This window comes from Schistocerca cancellata, chromosome 7 (assembly GCF_023864275.1).
Source record: "Schistocerca cancellata isolate TAMUIC-IGC-003103 chromosome 7, iqSchCanc2.1, whole genome shotgun sequence".
Lineage (NCBI taxonomy): Eukaryota > Metazoa > Arthropoda > Insecta > Orthoptera > Acrididae > Schistocerca > Schistocerca cancellata.
Window position 1 is genome coordinate 400397411 of NC_064632.1, and position 6993 is coordinate 400404403.

Here is a 6993-nt window from a genome sequence, read left to right on the forward strand (position 1 = left end):
TGTTACCATGTCATGTACATCTTTATAGCTCCCTCAATGTGGAAATCAACTGAATTATCTTTAGTGCTGTCCATATTTATACTTTTACTTAGCAGGACATTTTCTTTTGCTCATCTGCATTGTTGTGTATTTTCACCAAACCTCATGGCGTGTAGTACATCAGTATTAGAGACTGCAGGTGTGGTTTCAGTAATTTCAGATTCCCTTTGTTGACAATGATTGCTCTATATCCTATCTGGATTGAGTGGACAGATTCCTTGCTTCCTAAAGCCTGTAACAAAATTGTAATTAACATCATTAATTTTGTCTGATCCTTTAACTTTCTCAACAAAAAGTTGGAAAGCTATCTTTTGACATGGTATACAATCTTTTCTTAGGACTATTGTTCAATCCATCCAAAACTTGCATCCAATATGCATGCAAATAGTATTTTGTTATATATTAGAGATTTAAGATATTAAAAGAAAGTACTCGTTCACTTGCAGTAATTGCATGTTTCATTAAAACTGCTTCCTCTTCTTCTAAAAATCTTGTCAGCTTACAATTCTTAAGCTAATGCTTATTTTGCATTATATTTATTGGGATTTGTTCTTGTTATGACTCATGAAGTCATCTCCAGTTCCTGTCAATCTGATGAGCAATGTTCTCCTTTGCACTCTTGGGCATCATTTTAGTCCTCTCTTCTTCCATAATCATTCCAGTGCTTCCCTTGATGTCCTCCACCTATCTTCTCCTTTGTTTACCTCTTTATTTATGGCCTTCCATTCTTCTTAGATTACAGCTTTTTCCAGTGAGTCTTGTGCCCTCATGATACACCTAAGGTACATTAATTTCGTCTGGAGTATTTTGTCTTCCAAAGGTAATTTAGGTTTATTTTTACCAGGACAGTTTTATGTTTTACTTTTCTGGTCCACAGAATTCTCAGGGTACTTCTCCAAACAAACATCTCAAAAGAATACTTTTCTTGTAATCCAGTTTTTCCATTGTCCATGACTCACACCTGCAGCCTTAGCTTACTGTCCCTTCTTGGTTGTACATTATATTTTACATTAATATACCTCACACAACATGATTATTTTTTATGGTATTTAAAAGAACAGATCCCAGCTTAATGTTTGATCTCAGCCATTTCATACTTCATAGAGAACTGGAAGGAAGGAAAAAAATTTCACAGACAATAAAATGCCAATACATTCTTTTAGTGGTATTGTCTTTTGTTATATGATTATTTTTTGTAGAGAACTGTATATAAAACTAACATAATATATTGTTGTTGGAAATTATTTACATTTCACAATATAATAATAAGTCTTTTCCTTACCAGTTGCCTGCCGGAGTGGCTGTGCGGTTCTCGGCGCTACAGTCTGGAACCGAGCGACCGCTACGGTCGCAGGTTCAAATCCTGCCTCGGGCATGGATGTGTGTGATGTCCTTAGGTTAGTTAGGTTTAATTAGTTCTAAGTTCTAGGTGACTGATGACCTCAGAAGTTAAGTCGCATAGTGCTCAGAGCCATTTGAACCTTACCAGTTTTCACATATAAGCTAAAAAGTCACTTCTGAAAAATATTCATCACTTCATAAATATTTAGACTGTTGCATACACTGGTGACACAAGATATTGGTATTGACTTTAAACTGTCCCTTGGGCTAGAAAAAAATGCATTTGGTCGTAGATAAGGTGTTCACTAAGTCAGTGCTACATGTCGTTCAATTATCACTTTAGATAAAGAGTTTCTAAGTTTGCAAAGTTTAGATAGTGGTTAGACAAAACATCAAGTGGTATACCATATGCCTGGTGCAGATGTGGTAATTTTAAATGGCCTCAGCAACTGTGCAGTTTCAGAAATGGCTTTGGAGACTTCCCAGAATTGCTTACCCCGCTCCATTCAGGTTTACTGGATCAAGAAAATGGGGAACAAAATCGTCCAACCGGCTTCGAAAAAGTACAGTTACCTAATCTAAGTGTCAGGCTTGACATGATCATTATATAAAATACTGAATCTGTTGTTGAGGTCAAAAGAGGTCAATAAATGTTTAAAAGTTCATTTCAATTGAACAAAAATTTGAATGTAGTTCCTGGCATTGTTGAATACCCAATCCTGTATCAAGCTGCTGGATTGGAGGTCAAAGACAAGTGGAGGCCACTGCTGGTGGAGGCTCCTGCTCGTTTGCCCCCAGCACATCGATGGAATGTCAGCTGTTGTCAACTGCGCCTGGTTCTCGATCTAGCATTTCTGGAACAGGTCTTGCTTCCACATTCCACGTTCCTCTCATCCAATGTGAGTACATGCAAGATTGAAAATTGGTGTCAGTGATAAATAAATAATTTATTTTATCATGTTTAAGAAGCAAGTTTATCTCCATTCACACAGATTCACTCATTTTATTTATGGAGGATGTTCTGTATACAAACACATTTATGACACTGCACCTTTTAAAGGGTCTGGTGTTTATCATGTGCGTTCTTTATTTCTCACTGTGTGTAAACATTTGCACATGGTGCAGTGGCATTGCACATGCATTGTTGGCATGCAGCTGGCAATGCAATCTGTTTCAAGAGTTTATACTTGTGATGTTATCTCATTATATTTAAAGTCTGAGGTCTGTTCACTATTTTTTGAAACTTTAAAGTTTGTTAACAGCCTACCAACGTCCAGTCATTGTGGCTAACATATGCACTCAAAGAGAGTTCATATTATCGCTGATTTGGGTGATTTGTTGTTGTTGTTGTGGTCTTAAGTCCTGAGACTGGTTTGATGCAGCTCTCCATGCTACTCTATCCTGTGCAAGCTTTTTCATCTCCCAGTACCTACTGCAACCTACATCCTTCTGAATCTGCTTAGTGTATTCATCTCTTGGTCTCCCTCTATGATTTTTACCCTCCACGCTGCCCCCCAATACTAAATTGGTGATCCCTTGATGCCTCAGAACATGTCCTACCAACCGATCCCTTCTTCTGGTCAAGTTGTGCCACAAACTTCTCTTCTCCCCAATCCTATTCAATACTTCCTCATTAGTTATGTGATCTACCCATCTAATCTTCAACATTCTTCTGTAGCACCACATTTCGAAAGCTTCTATTCTCTTCTTGTCCAAACTATTTACCGTCCATGTTTCACTTCCATACAAATACTTTCAGAAATGACTTCCTGACACTTAAATCTATACTTTCTCTTCTTCAGAAATGCTTTCCTTGCCATTGCCAGTCTGCTCCCCAAATAGCAAAACTCCTTTCCTACTTTAAGTGTCTCATTTCCTAATCTAATACCCTCAACATCACCCGACTTAATTCGACTACATTCCATTATCCTTGTTTTGCTTTTGTTGATGTTCATCTTATATCCTCCCTTCAAGACACCATCCATTCCGTTCAACTGCAATTCCAAGTCCTTTGCTGTCTCTGACAGAATTACAATGTCATCGGCGAACCTCAAAGTTTTTATTTCTTCTCCATGGATTTTAATACCTACTCCAAACTTTTCTTTTGTTTACTTTACTGCTTGCTCAATATACAGATTGAATAGCATCAGGGAGAGGCTACAACCCTGTCGCACTCCCTTCCCAACCATTGCTTCCCTTCCATGTCCCTTGACTCATAACTGCCATCTGGTTTCTGTACAAATTGTAAATAGCCTTTTGCTCCCTGTATTTTACCCCTGCCACCTTCAGAATTTGAAAGAGAGTATTCCAGTCAACATTGTCAAATGCTTTCTCCAAGTCTACAAATGCTAGAAACGTAGGTTTGCCTTTCCTTAACCTCGCTTCTAAGATAAGTCGTAAGATCAGTATTGCCTCACGTGTTCCAGTATTTCTACGGAATCCAAACTGATCTTCCCCGAGGTTGGCATCTACCAGTTTTTCCATTCGTCTGTAAAGAATTCATGTTAGTATTTTGCAGCTGTGGCTTATTAAACTGATTGTTCGGTAATTTTCACATCTGTCAACACCTGCTTTCTTTGGGATTGGAATTATTATATTCTTCGTGAAGTCTGAGGGTATTTCGCCTGTTTCATACATCTTGCTCACCAGATGGTAGAGTTTTGTCAGGACTGACTCTCCCAAGGCCGTCAGTAGTTCCAATGGAATGTTGTCTACTCCTGGGGCCTTGTTTCAACTCAGGTCTTTCAGTGCTCTGTCAAACTCTTCACGCAGTATCGTATCTCCCATTTCATCTTCATCTACATCCTCTTCCATTTCCATAATATTGTCCTCAAGTACATTGCCCTTGTATAGACCCTCTATATACTCCTTCCACCTTTCTGCTTTCCCCTCTTTGCTTAGAACTGCGTTTCCATCTGAGCTCTTGATATTCATACAAGTGACTCTCTTTTCTCCAAAGGTCTCTTTAATTTTCCTGTAGGCAGTATCTATCTTATCCCTAGTGAGATTAGCCTCTACATCCTTACATTTGTCCTCTAGCCATCCCTGCTTAGCCATTTTGCACTTCCTGTTGATCTCATTTTTGAGACGTTTGTATTCCTTTTTGCCTGCTTCATTTACTGCATTTTTATATTTTCTCCTTTCATCAATTAAATTCAATATTTCTTCTGTTACCCAAGGATTTCTACTAGCCGTAGTCTTTTTACCTACTTGATCCTCTGCAGCCTTCACTACTTCATCCCTCAAAGCTACCCATTCTTCTTCTACTGTATTTATTTCCCCTATTCCTGTCAATTGTTCCCTTATGCTATCCCTGAAACTCTGTAGAACCTCTGGTTCTTTCAGTTTATCCAGGTCCCATCTCCTTAAATTCCCACCTTTTTGCAGTTTCTTCAGTTTTAATCTACAGGTCATCACCAATAGATTGTGGTCAGAGTCCACATCTGCCCCTGGAAATGTCTTACAATTTAAAACCTGGTTCCTAAATCTCTGTCTTACCATTACATAATCTATCTGATACCTTTTAGTATCTCCAGGGTTCTTCCATGTATACAACCTTCTATCATGATTCTTAAACCAAGTGTTAGCTATGATTAAGTTGTGCTCTGTGCAAAATTCTGCCAGGCGGCTTCCTCTTTCATTTCTTAGCCCCAGTCCATATTCACCTACTACGTTTCCTTCTCTCCCTTTTCCTACACTCGAATTCCAGTCTCCCATGACTATTAAATTTTCGTCCCCCTTCACTATCTGAATAATTTCTTTTATTTCATCATACATTTCTTCAATTTCTTCGTCATCTGCAGAGCTAGTTGGCATATAAACTTGTACTACTGTAGTAGGTGTGGGCTTCGTATCTATCTTGGCCACAATAATGCATTCACTATGCTGTTTGTAGTAGCTTACCCGCATTCCTGTTTTCCTATTCATTATTAAACCTACTCCTGCATTACCCCTATTTGACTTTGTGTTTATAACCCTGTAGTCACCTGACCAGGAGTCTTGTTCCTCCTGCCACCAAACTTCACTAATTCCCACTATATCTAACTTTAACCTATCCATTTCCCTTTTTAAATTTTCTAACCTACCTGCCCGATTAAGGGATCTGACATTCCACGCTCCAATCCGTAGAACACCAGTTTTCTTTCTCCTGATAACGACATCCTCTTGAGTAGTCCCCGCCCGGAGATCCGAATGGGGGACTATTTTACCTCCGGAATATTTTACCCAAGAGGACGCCATCATCATTTAATCATACAGTAAAGCTGCATGCCCTCAGGAAAAATTATGGGCATAGTTTCCCCTTGCTTTCAGCCGTTCGCAGTACCAGCACAGCAAGGCCGTTTTGGTTATTGTTACTAGGCCAGATCAGTCAATTATCCAGACTGTTGCCCTTGCAACTACTGAAAAGGCTGCTGCCCCTCTTCAGGAACCACACGTTTGTCTGGCCTCTTAACAGATACCCCTCCGTTGTGGTTGCACCTATGGTACGGCTGTCTGTATCGCTGAGGCACGCAAGCCTCCCCACCAATGGCAAGGTCCATGGTTCATGGGGGTGATTTATCACTGCTTAACACAGTTTTAAAATGAAAACCACAGTTTGTGTGTATCCACTTGATTTTTTTAAAGTTCTTGTGAGACATGTAGCACAAATATTGATTACTGGTGGGGCTTATAGTTCCACAGAACAGGCAATATTCATATCACTTTACACTTACACATCAATGAGATTTGTTCATGTCCACATTTGGTATTATGTCGAAACATGAAGACAAAAAAAAATTAAATGCTATATTGAGTGTCACATAAAAAATTGACTGATAGAATCTTCTACATTTGTATTCATCAACAGATCACTTTTGAACCATGTGGATTTCAGTACATTTCCATAAGTTGGTATGTTTTATTTGTTTATTGTCATTTATTCTCATTCATCCACAATTGTTTAAATCTCATAATTAATATTTCGAAAGAGATGCACATATTCAGTACACTATACAAATCAAGGTAAAGTACATTCATGACTCATCCACATTCATAGATGCATGATATACTGAAAGTATATACATATTTACCTGAATATAACCTAGGTAGAAAAAATCAGAAAATCATATTTACATTAAAACATTTACTCTAACTGTTTAAAAAAATATAGTGAATGAACTTTCAGTGCTGAAACTTCCAAGGCTTTAAATTCTTTAATTGTTCCCTTGGGGGAACTTATATTTGATCAGGAATTGAAATTACAGTTAAATATATCATCTGATCATACACAATCTGAAATAAATCCTTATAAACTAAGACACATGAGTAAAAGAATTTACAATGAAACTACTCTATTACTACAATTTACATATTTTACAATGGTGCTTGTGCACTGAATATATTTTGTTACTTGCAATCAATCAACTGTGGTTCTTATTGTATATATTTCTTAAGGTCCCTATGACAATAGAGTCCCTTTATACTTTCAGTATTAACATCTTGCAGCAACCATCATGAGGAACTGAAGATATCTTGAATGACCCTTCATATAGTAGATGCCACTTTTTATTTTTCTTCTTAATCAGCAATGGCTTTGGACGCATTCTAAGCTGTACTAGTTTGTTGACTGAG